The sequence below is a fragment of the Stenella coeruleoalba genome (genome assembly GCF_951394435.1).
Source record: "Stenella coeruleoalba genome assembly, chromosome: 16".
Classification (NCBI taxonomy): domain Eukaryota; kingdom Metazoa; phylum Chordata; class Mammalia; order Artiodactyla; family Delphinidae; genus Stenella; species Stenella coeruleoalba.
In genome coordinates this window covers 22,908,878-22,934,249 of record NC_137162.1, presented here as the reverse complement: position 1 = coordinate 22,934,249, position 25,372 = coordinate 22,908,878, and the positions used below count along the sequence as shown (strand labels likewise).

General features: G+C 36.4%; 1 protein-coding gene across 10 annotated transcripts in view; it reads left to right on the top strand.

Moving 5' to 3' along the window:
• Window positions 1-25,372, top strand: part of LOC307175250 (uncharacterized protein) — a 579,209-nt gene that overhangs the window by 528,436 nt on the left and 25,401 nt on the right. For 9 of the 10 annotated variants that reach the window (XM_079900182.1, XM_079900180.1, XM_079900189.1 and 6 more), the window contains one exon: window positions 9,250-9,366. The gene's annotated coding sequence lies outside the window, so the exon portion shown is untranslated. Of the gene's footprint in view, window positions 1-5,077; window positions 5,196-9,249; window positions 9,367-25,372 lie in introns of those variants that run through there. The other variant, XM_079900185.1, reaches the window with a different exon arrangement.

The following is a 25,372-nucleotide window of genomic DNA, read 5'->3' as shown; positions in this document are numbered from 1 at the left end:
TCTCAAAGAACTAGCTTTTAGTTTTATTGATCTTTGCTATTGTGTCCTTTGTTTCTATTTCATTTATTTATGTTCTCATCCTTATGATATCTTTCCGTCTACTGACTTTGGGTTTTCTTTGTTCTTCTTTCTCTGGTTGTTTTAAGTGTAGGGTTAAATTGTTTATTTGAGATTTTTCTTGTTTCTTGAGGTGAGGTTGAAGTGCTATAAACTTCCCTCTTGGAACTTCTTTTGCTGTGTCCAATAGGTTTTGGGTCATTGTGTTTTCATTGTTATATTTCTCTAGGTATTTGTTTTTATTTCTTCTTTGATTTCTTAACTGATCTCTTGGTTATTTAGTAGCACACTGTTTAGCCTCCATGTATTTGTGTTTTTTACAGCTTTTTTTCCTATAATTGATTTCCAATCTCATAGCGTTGTGGTCAGAAAAGATGCTTGATACTACTTCAGTTTTCTTAAATTTTCCACGGCTTGATTTGTGCCCCAAGATGTGATCTATCCTGGAGAATGTTCTGTGTTCACTTGAGAAGAAAGTGTATTCTGCCACTTTGGGGTGGAATGTTCTATAAATATCAATTAGATCTATCTGGTCTATTGTGTCATTTAAAGCTTGTGTCTCCTAATTTATTTTTATTTTGGATGATCTGTCCATTGGCATAAGTGTGGTGTTAAAGTCCCCTACTATTATTTTATATATATATATTTTGTGGTACGCGGGCCTCTCACTGTTGTGGCCTCTCCCATTGCAGAGCACAGGCTCCAGATGCACAGGCTCAGCGGCCATGGCTCACGGGCCCAGCCGCTCTGTGGCATGTGGGATCTTCCCGGACCGGGGCACGAACCCATGTCCCCTGTATCAGCAGGCGGACTCTCAACCACTGCACCACCAGGGAAGCCCCCCTACTATTATTGTGTTACTGTTGCTTTCTTCTTTCATGGTTGTTAGCATTTGTCTTATGTATTGAGGTGCTCCTATGTTGAGTGCATAAACATTTATAATTGTTATATCTTCTTCTTGGATTGATCCCTTGATCATTATGTACTGTTCTTCTTTGTGTCTTGTAATAGTCTTTATTTTAAAGTCTATTTTGTCTGATATGAGAATTGCTACTCCAGCTTTCTTTTGATTTCCATTTGCATGGAATATCTTTTTCCATCCCTTCACTTTCAGTCTGTATGTGTTCCTAGGTCTGAAGTGGGTCTCTTGTAGACAGCATATATATGGGTCTTGTTTTTGTATCCATTCAGCCAGTCTTTGTCTTTTGGTTGGGGCATTTAATCCATTTACATTCAAGGTTATTATCAATATATATGTTCCTATTACCATTTTCCTAATTTTTTTGCATTTGTTTTTGTGGGTCTTTTCCTTCTCTTGTGTTTCCTGCTTAGATAAATTTTTTTAGCATTGTTGTAAAGCTGGTTTGGTGGTGCTGAATTCTCTTAGCTTTTGTTTGTCTGAAAAGCTTTTGAATTCTCCATCAAATCTGAAAGAGAGCCTTGCTAGGTAGAGTAATCTTGGTTGTACGTTTTCTCTTCATAACTTTTAGTATATCCTGCCACTCCCTTCTGACCTGTAGAGTTTCCACTTAAAAATCAGCTGATAACCTTATGGGGATTCCTCTGTATGATTTTTTTTTCCCTTGTTGCTTTTAATATTTTTCTTTGAATTAATTTTTGTTAATTTGATTAATATGTGTCTTGGTGTGTTTTTCCTAGGGTTTATCCTGTATGGGACTCTCTGTTCTTCCTGGGCTTGGTGACTATTTCCTTTCCCATGTTAGGGAAGTTTTCGACTATAATCTCTTCAAATATTTTCTCAGACCCTTTCTTTTTCTCTTCTTCTTCTGGGTACCCCTATAATTCGAATGCTGGTGAGTTTAGTGTTGTCCCAGAGGTCTCTGAGATTGTCTTTACTGAACTCAGTTATTAGTTTATTGGGTAGAGTCTTTAGTATTTTCTATATATAAGATCATTTCATCTACAAACAGACACAATTTTACTTCTTCCTTTCTGATTTGAAGGCCTTTTATATTTTTTTCTGGTCTAATTGCTCTGGCTTGCATTTCTAGTACTGTGTTGGAGAGAAGTGGTGAGAATGGGCATCCTTGACTTGTTGCTGATATTAGAAAAAAAGCTATAAGTTTTCAGCACTGAATGTGATGTTAGCTATGGACTTCTTATATACGGCCTTTATAATGTTGAGGTACATTTCTACTATGCCTAATTCAAGAGTTTTTATCAGGAAAAGATGTTAAATTTTCAAAGTCATATGAAATGATCATGTTTTTTTTTTTTTTCCTGTATGCGGCCCTCTCACTGTTGTGGCCTCTCCCATTGCCGAGCACAGGCTCCAGACGCACAGGCTCAGTGGCCATGGCTCACGGGCCCAGCTGCTCCGTGGCATGTGGGATCTTCCCAGACCAGGGCATGAACCTGTGTTCCTTGCATCGGCAGGTGGACTCTCAATCACTGCGCCACCAGGGAAGCCCGATCATATGATTTTTTAACCTTCACTTGTTAATGTGGTGTATCACACTTATTGATTTGCATAAATCAAACCATCCTTGCGTCCGAGGGATAAATCCCACTTTGTCATAGAGTATGATCTTTTTCATGTACTGTTGAATTCAGTTTGCTAGTATTTTGCTGAGAGTTTGCATCTATTTTTAGCAGGAATATTGGCTTGTAATTTTGTTTTCTTGTAGTATACTTTTCTGGCTTTCTTCCATAATAATGCTGGCCTCATAAAATGAGTTTGTAAGTGGTCTCTCCTTTTCATTTGAAATGAGAAATAGACAGCAGTACAACAATAGTAACAGACTTCAGTACTCCACTTTCATCATTGGCTAGACAAAATGGACCTAACAGACATACACAAAATATTCCATCCTGCAGCAGCATTCTTCTTAAGCACACATGGAACATTCTCCAGAATAGATAAAATGTTAGGCCACAGAACAAGTCTTAACAAATTCAAGAAGATTGAAATCATATTAAATCATATTTCTGACTATAATGGTATAAAACTAGAAGTCAATAACAGAAAAATAGTTAGAAAATTCAAAAATATATAGTAAAAAACAATACACATGAATGATTCTCAAATGCATTACACCAAGTGAAAGAAGCTGGACTCAAATGTCTATACAATGTATTATTTTACATATATGACATTAGGAAAAGCAAAACTATAGGGTTGTAAAACAGATTAGTCATCGTTAGGATTAGAGGTTAAGTAGAGAATTAAGTATAAAGGGAAACAATGAAACTTTTAGGGGTAATAGGAATGTTTATGTCTTGATGGTGGTCATGGTTACAAGACTGTCAGAATTAATTGGTTTGTAATCTGAAAAGCATTAATTTTACAATATGTAGATTTTATCTCAGCAAATCTTACTCAAATACACACACGCACACACAATTATACAATTATTGGATACTGTACTCAGGATTTGTAATTTAGTAGATCTGGATGGGGCTCAAATTTTCCATTTATGATAGGTTTCTTGATGATGCTGGTGCTCCTGGTCTAAGGCCACACTTTGAGAACCATGACTTTAGAGTAATGCTTCTGAAACTTAAATACATGCTGAATCATCAGAAGTACTCTTAAATTACGTACATTGACTTAGTATTTGAAGGGAGTCTGAGATCATGTTTATCCAACAAGCCCTACTGCTGCTGGTCCTTGTGCTGTTGGCACATTATATATAAGGTCTTAGATATTTTGTGGTTATTAGCCTAAACTCCTAATAGAAACTGAGGTTCATAGAATGCTAAGTAACAGCCGCTGAGTGAGAAATAAAGGACTGATGCCTAATTTTCTGATTCCTAGTGTGATGTATTTGGCTGATGTAAGGATAATTACAAATTTAAAACAAAAGGCTTAATCCTTCTTGTTAAAAGTAAGAGAAGAGACTTCACCCCACTCTCTTTTCTTAGAACATTTATTTTAGAAAGCTTGTAATGGAAACTTCTTTCTCTGGTTGAAATGTACTGTAAATTTTTAAAAAGCTAAATAATCCTCTTACCAGCTTTAGGATCCAGAAATGTCTCTTTAAGGACCTGGGAACCACATCTTTCAAATGTAATCATCAAGGAAGATAACACCCTTACCTTGCAGTTTCTATGTGAGGGTAGTAGCCTTCCTTTAGTGGGGCTGATGTCTTTCTCCCAAACTGCTTTCTGTCATAAAGCTATAAGAAGTTTATTTTTCCTTTGGAAAAAGACATTTAGTTAGCACAGATGGCCACCCCAATGACCAGGTGGATCTAGGGTAAACTATGTGTGACAAGTAGCGCTGTCAAGTCCTCCTACTTGGGACTAGTTATTGTTTATCTTGAGAGCATGTATGCAATGGGTTGCTTGGCTTTATAAAAATATGAGATTTTTTTCTCTGTCTTTGCAGTCTCCTTATTGAATTACCTGTGATGCACATCTGGCTTAATCCTTATTCAATAAAAAAAATTCTTTTGGAAACCTCTTTGAGGAGAGTGGTTTTCTGAATTGGGAGGAGATTTTATTTTTAATTAAATTTCTCTAACACTGGGTACATCCCTCCTATTTGTCAATAAAACCCTACTGGTAGATACTTCTCCATGAAAGTGGAGACTAGATACTAAGGGAGAACAAAGGAGAAATTGAAAAAATAAAAAATAGAGAAGTCAGAAAATGCACCTCAGTCATTTTCACTAAATAAGTAAATACATGAACATAAAAATAAAGAAACAAGCTGACAAATACATACATATAAGTGAAAACTGGTATGGAAAGAGAAAACAAAATAGCCCTTACACTTTTTAGAGCACAGTGAGAAAAACAGGTCTCTTTGAAGTAGGTGTGTTTCCCTTACATTCTTATCTTTAACTCCCTACAGGAGGTAAGGGATAGGGAGATGGAGTGGGAGAATGACTCCCAGATTTGTTGTAACGGTCACTTGATGCTTCCTAAAGTGGCAGCCAAAATATAAGTACCCACTTATTTCAAAGGGTCTCCATTTGGGAAAGCAGGTATTTACTCTTTAAAAATGATCTCTAAGGGAATTTGATTCTTTTTTTCCTTCATTCTCCTGCCTCAGGAACTGTCAAGTGGGTCTAATTAGTGCACTTCATTCTATCATTAGAGAGTGTGGACTTTGGCTATTGAATGCTGAAATATGAATTGGACTATTCAAAGTGAAAATTCCAGTGAGAAGGTAATAAAGTTCATGAGGATATTTTCTTAACAATGTCCTTTTAGGAACTCCTTGAAGAGGTCTATTTCTGGAGAAAAAGACATGATGAATCATTCCAAACTGCAAAAGAATGCAGCTTATGGAGAAATGTCTTCTGATAAGATTATAATTCGAAGAAAATACTTTTTTTAATATCAAGGATAGAAGTATTAGATTACTTCTCCAAAAACTTAACTCACTAAGATGAATATTATTATCAGTAATATCTCAGAATTTTACTCACCTCAAATTAAAAGAGCAAAGATTTATAACAAAGCTGTAATCTTATAGAAATACAATAAATGCATAAATGAACAGTTTATTAAAGAAAGAATACCAAATTATAGAAACATTTCAAACATAAAAAGATTGACTAGGAGACTCACCTAAGTCTACACCATTCAGCTCTCTCCCCAACATAAGACAATTACATCCTGATCACTGCTCTCTACACAATTGCCTATGGCAAAGTCCAGGCTACTTGGGCTGTTCACAAGTCCCTCTACAACCTGGCACCAATCTTTCCATTTGGCCCTATCACCAAAACTTGAACTCCTTACCAGGGGTTCCAAACTTTAGCATGTGTCAGAATTACCTGGGAGGTTTGTTAAAACACAGATCCCTTTTTGATGATAGCCATTCTGACAGGTGTGAGGTGATATCTCATTGTGGTTTTGATTCCCATTTCCCTGATGATTAGCAATGTTGAGCATCTTTTCATGTGCCTGTTGGCTATCTGCATTTCCTCTTTGGTAAATGTCTATTCAAGTCTTCTGCCCATTTTTAATTGGGTTGTTTGTTTTCTTTGATGTTGAGTTGTAAGGATCTGAAGTTTGTAGAAGTACAGCTGTGGAGTGTTTTAATGTTAACAAAGGAAAGAATCCAGAGTCTTGCTTGGTAGAAGTAACCTAGAGCTTCAGGTGGCTGATGAAAGCATTATAACACTCCAATATGTTAATAATATAAATTCTCTTCAGCCACTTATTGAAAGTGAAATCTCTTGCTGGTTTGGTACAACTACTTCTGGAAGGTTCAAGGCCTCAGCGAGACTCACCATGTCATGAAGAAGCAATGAAAGTTGTACTAATATTTAACTAAGTCAGTCTCCCCTGAGCCATGGTGATGCCTCTTTAGAGTGTAGCAGGGACAGTTGAAGTTTCTGTTAATGGTGGTGTTTCAACTCATGGTTGCTGAAGGTAAAAGTAAGTGAAGTTAATTATGCAGTTCTATCCAAGGTGAGTGTGGTAGAAGATAGTCCTCTTACATATCAGGTGGTCTTTTCAAGCCGAATTACCTGAAGATATGTAAAAATAATAAATGCATTTACTGACTGTGCTGTGACTTTGAATTTTATAAAAAGTAAAGTGTGCAATGGAACTTGTTGAGTCTTGGCACAAGTCAGCTATTTTCTCCAATTCTATTGAGGAATAATTGACAAATATAATTATATATTTTTTAAAAGTATATGACATGGTTTGTTACACATATACATTGTGGAATGATTACCAAGATCAAGATAATTAAACATGTATTACTCATACAGTTAATTCTTTCTTGTGTGTGTGAAGTGAGAAAGCTTAAATCTATGCTCAGCAACTTTCAAGTATATAAGGTATTATTAACTATGGTCACCATGCTGTATGTGAGAGTCTCAGAACTTATTCTTCTTGTAATTGAAAGTTTGTACCCTTTGACCTATATCTCCCCATTTCCCCCTCTTCTTCTCCTAGCTCCTGGCAACCACCATTCTATTCTCTTATTCTCTATTTCTATAAGTTCACCTCTTTTAAAGATTCCACATATAAGTAATACCATACAGTATTTGTCCTTCTCTGTCTGGCATAATTCACTTAGCATAAAGCCTTCCAGGTTCATACATGTTGTTACAAATGGCAGGTTTTCCTTTTATATAGCTGAATAATATTTTGTTTATATACACAAACTCCATTTTCTTTATCCACTCATCTTTTGAAGGATATTTATGTTGTTTCCATATTTTGGCTACTGTGAATAATGCTTCAGTGAACATGGGAGCACAGATATTTCTTCAAGATTCTGATTTCATATCCTTTGGATATATACTTAGTAGTGGGATTGCTGGATCATATGATAATTCTATTTTTAATTTTTTTGAGAAACTTCTATATTCTTTTCCATAACAGCTGTACCAATTTACATTCCCACTAACAGTGTTTAAGTGTTCTCTTTTTTCCACATTCATACTAACATTTGTCTTTAGCTGTTTAATGCTGCATGAAAGACAACCACAATATATTAGAAACATAAAATGATAGAGATCTTTTTCTTAGTCTGGTATCTGTGGATCAGATAAGTTTCAACTGATCTAACCTGGGCTCTTCTTAGCTTGGCTCCTAGTTCTGGGTTGGGTCCAGTTCTTCTCCGTGTGTCCTCATCAGCACTGAATGGCCAATAACCAAGGCATGTTCTTCTCGTGGTAGAAAGGCAAGGGGAAGAAGAGACATGAGATGTCTCTTAAGGCCCCAGATAAGAACTTTAAACTGTAGTTTTACTTACATCCCATTACCCCAAATCACTTATATGGCCAAGTCCAACATTTTTGAGATGGGGAAACACATTCTTCCCTTGATGGTTGAAGGAAAGAGTAAATATTTGCTCATTAATAATCTTTCAGTCTCTAAATTAGTATTTTCAGTATTGCTCTATCAGTCTACCACCATTCAAACTTTGATGGCAGAATTCCCTTGCTTTGCTGCTTTTGTCAAATAAATGAATAAGCATGTTCAATATGGTTTTAATTTATTGGTAATACACATAATCACTTTTTTTCTTTCTATTCACTAAGCATTTATGTGTGTGTGTGTGTGTGTGTGTGTGTGTCTATTACCACGAACAGGTCACAGCTATCCATAACCCAGGAAAGCAAAAGTGAGTCATGTAAATAGTAAACAGAGAACTAGCATTTTGGAATTTCAGAATGCGAAATATCTTAAAATAAAGATATTGTATTCAATAATTACTAGAGAGGAGGAAATTAGAGAATAGAGTTTAAGTCATTTATACAAGTTCCCCAGATAATTAATAGCATATCCATGACCCAGTTTATTACCTTTCCACTCTACTGTACTTTCACGGCTTTTATGAACTTAGCAACTTTTCATTTAGTTTTACACATGCACACCTACACACAGCACTAAGAAGAAAGTAAAGATAGTACCGCTTCTGAACTGCAATGATATTTATTGGGATCCTATATCTTCTATGACTAGACTCTGGATTTTGCATTAGTTTGGTTTCAATGAGAACATAGAAGAGTGTGGAAAATAAAAATTGAAATATCATCTGTATGACAGATAATGCTGATTGGGGAATGTGACTTATTTCTGAGAACAAGCAAGCTTTCTCAAGTTTTATCCTCCCCTGACTTAGATCATTAGCCTCACCCATCCCCCAGTGTGGCTTTGGGACAACCCACATAAGGAAAGATGTGATTTCTGCAGAGAGGTTCTGAATCATTAAACTTAAACGGTCAAGGGAGGAGAGTGAAGAAAAGAGACTGAATCTTCAGTGCTCACTGCCTTATAAGAAATTAGCTCTTCCTAACTGAGAAAAGTGTCCACTCACGGTGGGTAGTTATATGTGGAGAAGTAAGGTAGAAGTGTACCGCTAAGCCGTGTGTGTAGCTCTTGGGAATTTCCTGCACATGGAAACATTAGTTTGGAGAATAAGAATACCATTCCAATGCTAGTTGATAATTATCCCTTCCACTAATTTCTAGCCTTGAAGCACATGTTTGGCTGTCAATGTTGAGAGTACAATAAAAGCCGCTTCCTCTCACTTATGTGATTGTAGCACTATGATTCTCAGGCCATTTTGATTAGTAATGGGTATTGATCTCTGGCACTAGGCTGAACCTGGATCGCGTGACGTATGCACCATAGCATGTGACTATGCTCATTCAGCAGCAAATGGCCCTTGGAAACTCCCTTCATGTTTATTCTCATCATTTGGGTTCCATCTGATGTTTCCTTTCTTTGCCTGTCTTTTCATCATTGTAGGCAACGAAACCCCAAGGGAGAATTCTAAAGAACTTCATAAGGAAAGGAAAGTTTTCTCAGAGGATAGAAATTGGAGCTATACCTCAGAAGTTGCGAGCTCTCTGGATTGCCCTGCCAGTAAGTGGAGGTATTCCGTTTGTCATCAGTGTGCATTTCGTGCAGATACAGCATTCAAGGGGAAACAGGATCATTTGGTAGAGCCTCATGGATTTGTTTACTGACTTTATGTCTTTACTTTCTCTCTCTCCTACCCCTTCTGGGGAAGTCTGCTTACAAGCTCTCTTCTTCCAAGCACTAAAATGAGGTCCAAGTGTATAAACTTACAAGTGCTAAAATCTTCTCACTTTCATTTATTTTTACTCAAATAAGTATACAAACCAAGTCATGGCGGTGTTTGTTATTCTAAGACAGCTATTTCTCTCTACTGGCCAGGGCCAGTTCTTTATTTTCTTCTCCCAGTGTCAAAGATGATATTGGTCAGCGGGGTAGTTTAGTGTTCAAAAGCCTACTCCAACCCCAGTGAAGTTTCTCTTTTCCTCCCAAGAGTGAAATCTAGAGATTTTGTAATGTATTCCCGAATTTTAAGAAGACCGAGGGCTGTGGCTAAAAATGGCTTTATTGGCTGCAGGAGGAAACCATCTAATTCTAGAGACATCTTGGCAGCCTAGCAGGTAAGGTGTTTTTGGTAACATCTGGCAGATCATGAAAAACTCCAAATTTCTTGGCGAGGAATCAGTGCTCTTTATAACTAGGCTTATTCTTTCTTTTCATCCTCACTCATTTTTTTCTCCATCTTTTCTTAGTGGGTACACTTGCCAGTCCCCAAACACAGCAGGTCATTTGACTTCCCAGTATATTTATGTATATACTGGTCTATCTCAAAAAAATCTGAATCCCTTCTCTCTGTCTCATGTCCACTTGGCAAACGTCAACATAATCTTTAATACCCAGTTCAGTGTTAATTCCTGTTTTCTTCCTGTATAAAATTTCCCATTCTCTCTCATCTTCAGGCAAGCTTGATTTTTACTTTAGTTAGCTTTCCTGGAATTTATCATTTATCTCTATTATCACTTTGCTTGTATTATAAGGAATTTGGATATCTCTGCTTCTTTCATTAGATTGTGAGCTCTGCAAAGACAGGTAGAGTGTCTTAATCTCTTTTTTCCCCAGCAAAACACAGTTCCTGATGCATAGCATATATTCAGTATAGGTTTGTTGAATTAAATCAAACACAAAACAATGTCGTATAAAAGGGTGATGGACAGATGAATAATCACTGCTGAGATGCACAAATTTTTGAGCCACAAGAGGGTCAATCACTTCACAGAGGCTACTCGGCAAAGTACTATATCAATCAGGGACCTATTTTCAGTTGGATGGTGACAGGTTTACTTTCTGGTTGTAAGGATATGAAATATGTTATATGTATAATTTATTGTGTTTCATAAAAAGTGAAGCCTAAATTCCCTGACAACAAAAGATACATTTGCAGAGCATCAAATGAACTTATATTAAGGATGCTTACAATGAAATACTTTAATGCAGATAATGTTATTGGGAAACTTGTCAGTTGAAAAATTCCAAAACTAACATAAATGTACTTTTAGATTTGTCCCAACTTTTAGAGGAGAGAAAATATGTTGCAATTTAGGCTGAGACAGAGAGCTATAATTGTACATGAAGGAAATAAAACCCAGGTTTTCCTATGGGGCCTGCCAAATATCAAAACTCCCACATTATCCAGAGGGGGAAAACAGTAATTTTTTTTTATCTCAAAGGATATAATGGAGGAAATTAGTATATAACTTTATATACATCCTCCATGACTTTCCATCTTCCCAGTGAAACTTCTGTCCCTTGCTCTCAATCCTCCCTCCTCTAAGAGGCAGGGAAAAATACTTACATGTACAACTTGACCTCAGGATCTGCTTTGGAGGAACCCAGGCTAAGACACCTATGCAACAGTTGATATTTTTAAAAATGAAGTGTTTCTTCTTTTAAATTTTTGTTTGTTTGTGTTTATATCTTCTCAGATCCTTCACTTGAATCTATTCTCAACCTGTTCATGGAGATGTTTTCAATTTTGTTTTTTAAACCAGAACTCCCACAAAGGTCTTCCATAGGGGTGCACTTATTCAGGGTTGTGTTCATCACTGAGATAACACTGAGTTATCTGCTTTCTTCCTGGAGATCGGACCCTATTCATGTTGCCCTACAGTGCTGAGTTAACTCTTGTACTGAGATTAGATTCTGCCCCAGGATGAGTTATAGGAAACTTCAATTTAGATTGGAAACTGTTATCCTCATCAAGGTCTTCCTAGTTACTGTGACATCAAAAATATTTTGTCCTGGATGATCCTTAGAACAGTTTGTTAGGATCTGTATCTTAGGGATCTTCTAGTTGAAAGAAATACATAAAGCACCAACTGTACTTCCTTTATTCTTGGTGGGACTGTATTAATGCACTCTAGATAGCTTAAGTTCAAGGTGAAATAGATCTCCAAAGGTGACAGTTTTCACCTTTCTTATTAAATTGTGCTGAAGGAAACTCATATTTATTTGAAATGTATTTGTATAGAAAAATATAAATATTCAATTTGATGTTAATGTAGCAGCACTTTGGCACTTTTATTGTTGATGATGATGTCTGTATTAGGAAAAATTCATCCTAAGGGTGGGGAAGCGGCAGGTACTCCCCTCTCCACAACCAAGACCCCCCATTTCCTTTCCTTCAAAGGGACTGAGATAAGGCATTATGCTCTAAAGACTGAGCTCCTCCTAATCCTAAAAATAAAGAAAAAAGAAATTCAATCACTAATGATTCAGGTTTTGGTTCAAATGGGAAAATTTTAAGAGAATAGAAAAAAATGGGTCTTTTTTGACAAGGGATAAATTTGTGTAATAGGGAACACTTAAGTGGTTTGGAGAAAAATTTTTTCAGCAAGTGACTTTTTAATTGGGAGTGGGGGGTATATTGGACTGAACTAGGTTGACTGGGGCCTTTCAAGGGTGAGGTTACAGAGTGCCACTCCATTTTAAATTCCTACCAGCAGTGTATGAGATTTTCTATTAGCACACATTCTAGCCAGTGCTTGGTATTCGTACTCTTTTTAATCTTAGACACTATAATTGACTTGCAATTGTATCTCATGGTTGCAGTTTATATTTCTCTAACGACTACTGATGCTGAATATATTTTCATGTGTTTATTTGGCACCCATATATCTTATTTGGTGAAGTAGCTATTCAGATCATTTTCACATATTTTCATTGGTCTTCGTCTTATTGTCCATTCTAAGATTTCTTTGTATATACCAGAAATAACTCCTTAGTCATATATATGTTTTACAATTTTTCTTGCTTTTTCAATTCTTTAACAGTGTTTTTATTATTGTATTTGTGAAGAAAAACATGTAAAGTATGGTTAGGAACTGTGAAATGTGATGTTTAAAGCAGGATAATATTAACTCTAAGTAGACTTTAATAAGTTAAAGTTGCATATTGCTAGCCCTGGGGCAATCACAAAAATATAAGAAAGACAGGAGTTACAGCTAAAAATCCAATAAAGACAATAAAATGAAACATTCTAAAATTTTTGATTATCACCCTCAAAATCAGAAAATGAGAAACAGAAAAACAAATAAGAGATGGCACAGAAGAAAAAGAAAATAATAAAATGTATACATAAACCCAACCATGTCAGTAATTATATTAAATGTTAATGGAAGAAAAATTATAATCTCAAGGTGAAGATTATTGAACTGGGTAGAAGTAAAAAAGCAAGACAAAAAACAGATGTGTCTATAAGAGACACACTTTAGATAGAAAGATACAGACAGGTTGTAAAAATGAAACATATGTACCTGCTATCAGTAAGTACACAGATTTGGCATGAGTATATCAATATCAGACAAGTAGACTTCAGGACAAAAATATTACTAATCATAAGAAGTATTATTTCACAATGATAAAGAGTGAGAAATCCGACTGGTATAAGATCTTAATCGTATTTACATCTAATAACAGATCCTCAAAGTAGTTAAGAGAAAACTGACAGAAACTAAATGGAGAAAAAAATTAAAAATCACAATGAGAGATTTTAACCCTTCTCCCTCAGTAATTAATAGAATAACTTGAAAAATATCAGTAGTAAATAGAGGAGGTCTGAACAATATTATCAACCAATTTGACCCAATTATTGACATTTACAGAATAATATACCCAACAAATGTAGAATACATAATTTATGTAAGTGTACCTGGAACATTCACCAAGATAGTCTGTATAATGAATCATAAAACACACCTCAAAAGTTGAAATAGTACAAGGTATGTTCTCCAACTAATATTATTTTAAGTGCTATGTATTGTGTGCCAGTCATAAGTCCTATTTCATCCTCAGTCCTCTTTGCTAGGAGTCTGTGAGGATGCAATTTTGACCATCATACCATCCACTATAAATGTAGTCAAATCAAATGCATTAGGATTTATGTTAGTTTCGGCAAGAAAGACCAGAAAGCTGGATCAAGCTAGGTTTACTAAGAGATCCAAAAGAAATGAGGCTCACTGGTAAACTTTTGTATCACAGCATTGCACACCAGCTTATACACACACAACTCCAATGGGCTCCTTTTTCATCTGTGGAGAAGCTGTTGTCTTATAAACTGCTGGGTTTCAACAGTTGCCTTTTCCTCTACATTTGAGTCAATTTTCATAATGCTTTTGAATCTATATAGGAAATTCTGATCAAGCACTCAGATTTCTGTGCTGGTCCGTGTTCATAGGTACATTGAAACTTCCATAAATACTCAATTTATTCCTGACAGATTTATTCAGTGTCATCAACTAAAATCGAACATATCTTGCCAGGCTTACCCAATTACATCAGTAATACTCCACTCCATGCACTGAACAAATCTATTTTCTGATTTTGCAGAAAGGCATATGTCACTTAGAGACAAAAATTCATAAAACACTCAACTTTCTGAATCCAATTCAGTGTCTCTCTAAATTGCATTTGGGCAGTCTCATGGGGAATGCATTAGTGTAAAAACAGACTTTGGAAATAAGCAGGGATTTTTATGAGAACTTTCTATCATATGTTCTGCCTGTAATTATTTTCTTAGATTATTTTTCCGTTTCTATTCACCATATAAAACCCCCCAATTTGGAATTCCATGTGAATATGTGTGTATAGTTGGTGACTCTCAGAAGTGCAGTCTGTAAAAGTAGACCAAGTCATAGATTGTTAACGTTAGATGAGTCCCTGGAGACTAGTCGACCGATCCTTGCCATTCCTGAGTTGAGAAACGAAGGTCTGGAGAATTATGGAGACTCATCTAACCAGTACTGCAAATATAAAAACAGAGCTGATATAAAAATCAGAGTAGCACCCTAATAAAAATAATGATGTTGAAGATCATAATATTTGCTAGGGACTATGTAACCATATTAAGTGTAATTATGAAGTACTGTAATGTAGTTTTATTATTACTACTGTTATTTCATTTTAAATTTCACAATAATGCTATGAAAAAGATACTGTAAATGTGTGAAGCGTATAGATGGAAAACAAAATCCTGGAACTTAAAAGCATTATGGGTTGTGCCCAAACCAATTCGATAGAGTGGTGAAGCAAGCAGTGAAGCTGAGGCTGCATTCTTCCAAAGTCTAGGCTCTTAATCACTCTACCTGGTTCCTCCTTCTCTGCTCTAATTTTTCTTCCTTGTGCTTCCCCACCTAAGCCCTCTAAAAATCATTCCTGAGCAGTCCCAAGCCAAGACTCATTGCCCTCCCTACTTTGATTCCTTCTCCCCCTTTGCTCTCTGCTTGGGTTAAGTGAAGCTTCAAAGTGCAGTACATTTTCTGAATGAACAGCATAGTTAGCCAACAGAGTACTGTGGGGGTCAGGAATGTCCTGCCTTCCTCTAGTGGCTCACAATGTGCCTTATTTCCTTATGAGCTTAAACAGGCTTCATTCAAGGACCCCCAGAAATCCCTTATAGCTCAGATCATAAAGTCACAAAAAACATTTTGGGATAAACCAAGACAAGGAGCTTGGTGGTATCACGGCAAACTTTCCCTCATGCCTGGAAAATAACCAAGATTGTGGAAGGAGTTACTATGAGAATACATTTTCTTGACTGGAATTGAGCTGAACTTTTTATGTCGTATGTTGTTCACATCCCCATTTTGGATTCATAGTCCCTGTGGACATACGGGGCACCAAGATGCTGAGATGAATGTAACCTGGTTCTATTGTTCCAAAAACTTGTCAGAGTGAGACTTCATGTGATTTACACTTTGAGGTAGTTGGCAGTGTGGAAGATAGTTAAAGAGAAGCTAGTAGTCATTGAATTTACATATTTTATGAATAAGACCTGAACTGGTTAAATGTCTCATATATTAATTTAAAGAACACATGTGGAAATAAAAAGGCATATCTATATCTATTTTTCCAAAAGGTAAATATCTTTAAAAATTTATGTATAAAATGGGATGATAACTTTATTTTTCAAGATTTTTCTCCTGACTATATGTAAGAAATATCCTTTTTTCCCCCCTTTCAAATTACAGGGGATATTTTCTCTGTCAGTGTGAATCATGCAGAAGCTCTGTGCTGTTCTCATAGAAGTAATTAATCTTTGACATTCTCTTTTCAAAAGGCACAATATTTCAGATTTATGGTTCCTCATGGGTCTCTACAGTAGGTTACAGGGGGAAAAAATATCCTATTTTTATGTTTCACACAAAAATTCATCTGCCTAACAAATGTTAACTTCTGTATGACTGCGATGGTGCTGATTGTGCTAATTCCTGTTCCTGTGAGACTTTCAACCCCACAATGCTGAATCAAATAGTTCACATTAGCCTCAGATAAAATATTCAAACGTGTGCCAACCTCCCCAAATTCCCAAGTTCTGCCCATCACTAGTTGTAAAGCACCCTTCACTTCTGATGAGTTCATTTAAAGGCTAACTGCATTTGTTATCTTGCATACTTTACCCAGTAAAGTCAGAGGGGAGTTTTACTTCAAATATGCATGAAGGCACTATGTTTTTAATGAACGTTATATGAACTATGAAGGAAATAAAATATGCAGGACCCACAGATGGACTGTATTAATATTCCTTGTTTTTTTATTCATGTTAAGTGTTTCCTTGAGGGATTTTAGTTTTCTCTGCCTAATGTAGGAGATCCATCAGCTTCATCGTAAGTCATTTAAAACTACTGTGAAAAACTTTAGTTTTATGTCTCTTTAAGTCAGGCTTGATCCAAATGCTAATACTAGAGTCATTTTGATACTTACAAATCTCTCATCGGCTAAAAGGCACTGATTTTTCTCAACTTTCATATGGTTGATCTAGATTGTAAGAGAAATGTGATTCTGTCACTATTGTGCTAATCATGACTGAATCAACCCTTAGGTGGCTATACAGGTTCTTTTAGTACTTTTAAAAGTAAAAAAAATAGCTCTGAAATATAAATTATGATTATTATAAAATTATTACTTGATATGAAACAGCTCTCCTTTGTCCCTACCTACTAAAAGAGAACATAAAATGAAAAATCATAATTTAAATATGAATCTATAGGGGAGAAAATGGAGATAAACTACCTGAATAAGTTGGTTATATCTTTTCTTATAAAAGCCATTCAGAAGCAGCGAGTCTTTGCTCTCCTGATTTTCTAGAGATGCTCAGCCCCTTGTGCATACCCTTTTCAGCCATCATGATATCACATTGTAATAGTTCATGCACTTGTCTGTCATCCCAAATAGTCCTCTTGAGAAACCAGAGTTTATTCAACTCTGGATCTCCAGAGCCTAGTGTAATATTTGGCAGAGTATAAAATTGGTAAATATTAGAAGGAAGAATGGTGGGGAGAAACAAGAGGGGAGGGAGGGGATAAAGGGAGAGAGAATATCAGTTGGCAATTTATGTAGAAAATGGGAATTCCAATTTTTAAGAAAATAAAAAATACTAAAGCACACCACTGTAGTAAACTGATGTGCAAAGGATTATTTAATATATGAGTACATAGTGTCATGATTACAAAATAAAACATTCAAGCTGATTCTAACATTTGCTAGTTCCCAGTGAATACTGCCAGACTTGCTGACTTTAGATCCAAGTATTAACTTTTAATAGTGAATGAGGTCACTGGGTGCACATAAATTAGCAATAAAAACAAATTTCTTGATTTTGGTTAGTCTCAAATCACGACAAAAATATTACAAAAGTGAACTGACATCAGCATAATATTTTTGCTTAACTTGCTTTTCTTTATTTCACCTTATTCTATACTTAGTTTTAAAATAATACAATATTACATGATCAGTGTAAGAAAACAGAAAATGTGATGAGAAAATAGAAAAAAAAAAAACACCCCACAAACTCACCACTGTAACACAACTACTCAATATTTTGCTGAAAGTCCCTCCAGATCTTTGTTTCTATACATATATACATGTTTATTTAGAAATGTAGGCATTATATATGGAACACACTTCTGAAACATGATTTATTTTGTTAATAATATATTGCCATCAAGAAATAGGTCTGATTTCTGGTAATAGTGGAATAGCTTAATCAGACTAATCCACAGAGAATAATTACATATTCTAGCAAAAAAATGCACAGCACACTATTTGAAGGCTGAAACTGTAGTGGAGACTACATGTCTTAGTCTGCTCAGGCTGCCATTGCAAAATACCATAGACCAGGTGGCTTAAACAGTAGAAATTTAAGGTGGGACGTGCATAGGGTGGACATCCTCATTCCAAAAAAGAGAAATGAGAAAGAAGAGTGACAGATATCAGTAAGTCCAAACATGGCAAGACAAATTCCATTAGATCTTAAGGCTCAAGAATCATCCTCTTTGGTTCATTGCTCTGCCCTGCAGGCCTGCGGCAGACCTACCCCTTTGGCTCCATGGGGCACCATCTTATGGCTCTCTGCTAGAGCTCTACCTAGGCTATACCTAGGGTTCTACCTACCCATGTGACTCTGTCTCCTTTAGCACAACCTGGCAGTGTTTCTGCTGATATAATCCCTTCTCTATTCCTTGCTTCTGTTGTGATGGCTGTTTAAGTTCATGAATTATACCTACAATCTCTTTACCGAGTGGTATTCCAGCCACACCTTCGATGTTCTTTTCCAAACATGCTTTCTCACTTTTTTACAATATGGACAGGTTGAGAATTTTCTGAATCTTTAAGTTATGGTTCCTTTTTGCTTAACAATATTTTCTATTCATCTCTCTCTTCTTGTGTTTTACCATAAGCAGTCAGGAGGAACCAAGCCTCTCCAACTACTTTGCTCAAAATTCTCCTCAGCTAAATGCCCATTTTCATCACTCATAAGTTCTACTTTCCATAACACACTAGAACATAGGTTAGCCAAGTTCTTTGCCACTTTATAATAAGGGTTGTATTTTCTCCTGTTTCCAATAACATGTTCCTCATTTCCGAGATCTCACCAGAATTGCCTTAAATGTCCATATTTCTAGCATTCACCTCAAGACTCTTCTAGACTCTACCCATTACTGGGTTCCAAAGTTGCTTCCACATTTTTAGGTATTTGTTACAAAACATACCACATCTTGGTACCAACATCTGTCTTAATCTGCTTGGGGCTCCATAACAAAATACCATTGACTGAGTGGCTAAAACAATAAAAAATTCTCACACTTCTGGAGGCTGGGAAGTCTAAGATCAAGGTGCCAACAAAGTAGGTTTCATGCCAAGGCTTCTTTTCTTGGCTTCTAAGTGGCTGCTATCTTGCTGTGTGCTCACATGACCTCTTTTTTGTGTGTGCTCAGAAAGTTCAAGCTCTGGTCTCTCTCATCCTCTTCTTGTAGGGACACTAATCTCATCATGAGGTCCCCACCCTCATGATATCATCTAAACCTCATTAACTCCCAAGGACCCCACCTCTAACTACCATCACATTGAGGGTTAAGTCTTCAACATATGAATTTGGGGGAACATAAATGTTCAGTCCGTAATGCTACCCCTGGAAGAAAGGAATTATACACAATGAATAGCCTGTTGGTGCTTTTTGGGTTTCTTTCCTTTGAGGAAATTCTCAAATTGTATATGGCTTGGGGCAGCAGAAAACTATACCTTATTTATTGGCCTGAGGTGTCAGAGGACAGAGTTTGGTGCTGGTATGGCAAACTAAGGTTTAGGTGGGGAAATCCCAGAAAGAAGGGAGACACAGAAGAAATACATATGAAATCTTCCTAAATCTTACTGCTGAACAACACAGGCATCAGCCTGACCCCAGGAAGTTGAAGAAAATGAATGAAGATTTCCACTGCAGCCCAAGCCCAGGAGACAGAGTATGCAGTTTAAGTCTAGTCATATTAATTACCTGCTCGAACAAAAATCACTCTTCAGGGGAATATAACATTATCTAGAATCTCTACATGTCAATTCAGCTAAACCAGCATTACTATGCCAGAATTCCCTTCTCTATCTGGTTCTGAGTAAGTGTTGGCCACAAGAGAAATTTGCATGAGATTTACAAGGCATAGGTGAAGGCATGAGTGCTGTTGCAACTCCTACTTGTCTCTGATCTGCTGGCTCTCCTGTAGAGTGAGGCAGTACATGGGCTCACAGTTCCTCCAGCTTCTACCAGACTTCTTCCTTACCTCTTCTGAATCCTGGGACAGCCGTATGCGCATCTTTGTGGGAAAGGTGCAAGTTTATCCTGGAGCTCATCACCATCAGTGAGATTGGGAGAGGTGAGAAACAAGACACAGTCCTCCTAGATCCAGATTTGTCCCCTGGCCTTTCCCACTCCATGTCCATCTCCCCTTCTTGACTGCTAGCCTTGCTGACTTCAGCCCCAGAGAAGACAGAATTATATAGACTGTTCAAAATAGAGTTAGGTCTAAACTTCTTATATTCCTTTTCCTCATTGATAAAATAGGGATACTGATGTCTGTGCTGATTCATAAGGTGGCTTTAGAAATTAAATACATCTTTAATCACCCAGACTCCTTTTTCAAGCACATTACACTTCGCTACACACCTTCCAATTGCAGAGGACTACTCATCCCCATTCCCTACATATAGATTGGACTCTGCTTCTTCTATGCCTTTGACATGCCAAGATATGAGATATGGCATTCTGTTGAGGTTGTGAGACATAAGCAGTGATCTATCCATTGTTTAAGGTCAAGCTCAAATACCAAAACTTTCAGAGACATTTCCTTAAACGCTGCTTGGCCATACTCCATCTTTCTTTTCCTATAACTGCCTCACACTTTTGCAGAAATTAATGATTTCACATAATACTAATCACCATAAGGAGCCTGAATTGTACCTAATTTTGCTATTGGACTGTGTACTTAATGAAGACAAGAACTTGCTTTAATCCCCACTGTTCAGTACACAGCCTAGACTGTATCTTTACAATCACTGGCATTCCAGAAGCGTTTCTTGATTTGAACTGGACGTAATAGACCCACATAATTATTTTGAATGCATGAAACAAACCCCTAAGAGCAAGGATTCTATTTTGATTTCTTTCACCTTATTTTTAGTTTGTCAATTATGCAGGAGTTATTAATGTAGTGATTTTTTAAAAGATTCTCCATGTAATTACTAGTTTAAATAGAATTGGGAGCACCCAAATACCAATTTTTTCACCTCAAGATTGCAAAACATAGATATTTATATTACAATGCAGGAATTCTATGGAAATGTTTAGGCAAAGCACCACCTTTTGAGTTACTTTAATTCTGTTGGACAGCTTTCATTGTGGGAACACAAACTATTAAAACTGAATTCTTGACAACCTGATAAATTTTTGTTTATTAAGACATGAACACGTAGTCTCACCTTGCTCGGGTTTTATTATCACTGCCATCTGTGTGAACCCCAGAAACAATCATTCTATATTCCATCTCGTTCATCTCAGTAGAGTCAGGACTTAAGATGTACGTGTGTGTGTATGTATGTGTGTTTGTGTGTGTATAACAGTAAGCACATACTACATCAGTCAATTTCTCTCTTAGGATTGTGATGTTGACGGGACTGTTCTATATTCCTTGGATATAAAAATAGTACAGTAAAACTCCTATTATTGTCTCCTTCTTGTAAGGAGGTATGTTTCATACTGAAATTTAGAAAACAATGATAGTGGTAAAACTTGAAGTAAAGACCTGGATGCTCTCACTGTGTTTTGCTCACGCTAGGGTTGTCCTTAATGCACTCAACAAAAATTTGAGGATACGTAAACTTGGGATCACAGCCTCTCCTGAAAGCCTGAACAAGTGCCCCCCACCCCCTCCCTCTCTCTCTCTCTCTCTCTCTCTCTCTCTCTCTCTCTCTCTCTCTCCCTCTCTCCCTCCCTCTCTCCCCCCCTCTCCTTAATATGCCATCCCAGTACTGAAATAATTCATTTATTATACTTTTTAACATACAATGCACCAACATGAAATGCAAGAAAGACAATTTATCTTCCTGAAAATCTAGAAGCCAATCCTCTTCCATGCCCTTATGCTTTGGAGGAGTATAACTAACTGCAAGTTTAAGATAAGATTTAGCCTTTTTTCCCCCATTACTTGCCTAGGCTGTGTTCACTCCACCAGTGAGTTTAAATATTTTCAGTTTCTACTTAGAGTAAATTCACCATGATACCACTGTAACTGGAAATAATGACTTGGATTTCAGCAAATCTTACAAAAGAGTAGTTAATCCTAGCATGCAAGCACCCTTTTGACACAACCTTAACTGTACCATTAAGAGAGGCATGATAATAACCCTCCCAGGAGAGGATTCTTTTAGTGTGAATGTGCATAACGGGTAGAGAAATGAGAGACCTGAAAGGGAAAACAAAGTTTTGATTCAAACAGAACTGAGTGAACAATCTGGGGCCATGGATACTAAAAGCAATTTAAAACAAGAGCTTTAACTGACTTTACAAAAGCAAATTGAATAAAGTAGTTAGAAAAATGGATATAGTGTTCAGGAAAAAAACATGTACGTCGGCACACATAAATCAGGCTTCTCACATGTGGTTTCAGTTTTTGATCTCTTGCCTAAAGAGATGAACCATGGCTTTTTCTTTTATCTCCTAGCTCTGCAGGGGAAGCAGGCCAGTGCCTTGATTTTATTTGCCTAAATAGTGTGGTCATTAAAGAAAGTGGGTATCTCTTACTGTATTGTAATATTGGAAGGGGTATAAAATGTTGGAGAAGGATCCTCAGCATATTACATGACCTCAAAATTTTAGTCCAAGTAGAGACTCTAGCCCTCAGTTCCAGCCCAGACATCGAATCAGTATTCTTCCCAATCAGCAGTACCAGAGCTGTCACTGCTTGAATTTTGAGTCAAACTAACAGAGACTAACTTTGACTAGACAGTTTATTTTTGACTCAGATTGGAATGTGGAATTGGTAGATTTCCTCACAAGTGGCCAAGAAACTTCATCCGTAAAGGATGTGTTCATTTTATGTATGTGTTATTCCTTTTCATTTTCTTCTAGTTTTAGAAATTTACCTGCTTAGGAGTTAGGTATATAATCAGGTCTTATAAAGCCAGCTGCCTCACGTGTGTGATTTTGTTTATGAGAAGGAGGGAGGAAGAGAGACTTTTTGAATAATTTTGGAGATACTTTCTCCTGTTTCACCCAGTAAGTGTATGAGTTGGAGTGGTGGTTATTTAAGTGCGAATGATGCACTTGGCATCCGGCTTCGCCTAGGATATGTTAGAAATCCAATTCTCAAGACCCACCCTACACCCATGGAATCAGACACGCTAGGGGTGGGGCCCAGTAATCTGGCTTTTAACTAGCCCTCCAGGTGATGCTGATGCACAAAGGGTTTAAGAGCCACCGACTTGGAGTAAGCAGGTGATTGAAGATGTTGGTCTACCGTTGCCTCAGTCTCGGTTGCCTTGTTCTCTCACTGTGTGAGCTGAATGTGATGTTTCATTTGAAAATCAAGTTTATATTTTCCAGGCAACATGGTTGTTACACATAAGCCAAACTGTTTTGAGTACTATTTAAACAACAACAATGTGTTAAAACTCGGGTAAAAAATAATTGTATATTTCCTGAGAAAAGGTATTGCAAAATTAAAATGTAATCCAAGGGAACTTCTGACTATATGCAATTTTTACCTTAGAAACTGACTTTAACACTTACTACCATCATGTGCAAAAATGGTAATTTCATGTAACTCCCTATGTTTTCCTGGATAAAATTCATGACAAGTTAGAAAGAGGGAAAAAAATGGAGATCAGTGAAAATAGTTTTGACATTTTCATTCATGTGATGAACTATATAGTAATGACTTCATGTTTTAAGTTTTTTTTGAGAATCTATTTTTTATTTTTATTGGAGTACAGTTTCTTTACAATGTTGTGTTAGTTTCTGCTGTATGGCAAAGTGAATCAGTTATACATATACATGTTTCCACTCTTTTTTAGATTCTTTTCCCAATTAGGTCACCACAGAGCATTGAGTAGAGTTCCCTGTGCTATATATACAGTAGGTTCTCATTTCATTTAGTAGAACTCACTTAAGACTCCCGACAAGCATTCAAAGTTGTTACAGAAGAGAAAGCTGAGTTTTCAGAGAGCTTAAATACAGGTTTTAGAGATTTTTTTTTTTGGTATTCTTTCATTATTGCTAAAAATCACATACCATAAAATTTACCATCTTAACCATTTTAAATGTACAGTTCAGTAGTGTTATGTATATTCACATTGTTGTGAAACAGAACTTTTTCACCTTACAAACCTGAAGCTCTATACTCATTAAGCAACAGCTCCCCTCAGCCCCTGGTAACAATTAGGTTTCTGAGAATTTGACTATTTTAGAGATGAAGATTTTTTAATTAGCATATGAATCTAAATCTTTCTGGTCCCAAAGTCTGTATTCTTTTTCCTTTATAACATATTACTTGTTAAACCAAGTTAAAACAATATTCTTGATATTTAAATCTTATTAACAATCTGAATATGTACTATATTCAGCTCTATCAAGGCTGAGATCTTTTGACAATTTCTCATAAGCACAGGCTACTTTTTCTCCCATTTATCTCTTGCTGATCTTTAAAATGGACTCAATGTTCCTTTCTATCTATGGAAACTCTAACTTCCATTTAAGTTCCAGTCCTTGCAGTCTCTCCACAGTGCTTTCTCCATTTCTTTGTCCTGAATTCCCGATAGAAATTACTGCTTCACTACACATCTTGTCAATAAGAATAATGGACTCTCTGTACTTGTGAGGACCTTAAATTCCAATTAAATCAACAATTCATCTAGTGCTTGAGTCCCCTCAGTGTTAATGCATAGGCTTGTTCGCCCCCAGAAATGTCTGGAGCCCATTCAATTTTTGCACATCTCGGTTAGAAATCTCATCTTCATTTGGAGTTAAACTTTGTGCCATTATAGCTTCCACCCATTCTTTTTTTGATTCTCTCCATTAGTGCCATATGGGATGAGCCTAATGCCCTTTCCAAACAATATCTCATAAAATATTAATATTATCATGAATCTTTTCTTCTCCAATTTAAATATTTTCCACCTTTAATCAATCATTTTCAAAGCTCTTCTTTGCTCTGGCTACAAGCTTAAAAATATGACCAGTTGCTTTTCTCTAACTAAACTAGTTCTGTGTGTTCTACCCAGTAGAGTTGGAAAAAAACCAAAAACATTTCCTCATACTCGCATTTTAATAAAAGCTAGGTGGTATTATTATCATTTTTATTATTGGCAGCCACTCTTCTCTGGTGTTTATAAGCTCACTGTTTCTATAAACTCATCAATGATAGAAACTCTTAACTCTGTGTCAAATATGCCACTAAGACAGATGAGGACAGTCCTGATTCTATTCCCTTTTGTACCAGTTTTTCTCCGTTTTACATGTGTATGTCTTTCATATGTGTGTTCCCAATAAAATCAGTGTGGTCTTGCCTGATGTAGAAGTTATAAACACAACTGTTGTAACTCACACAGGACAACAAGGTTGAGCATATTTAGTAAGCACATGTGGAGGAAAATATACACAAATTTTATTATTCTATTCTTTTTTTTTTTAACATCTTTATTGGGGTATAATTGCTTTACAATGGTGTGTTAGTTTCTGCTTTACAACAAAGTGAAT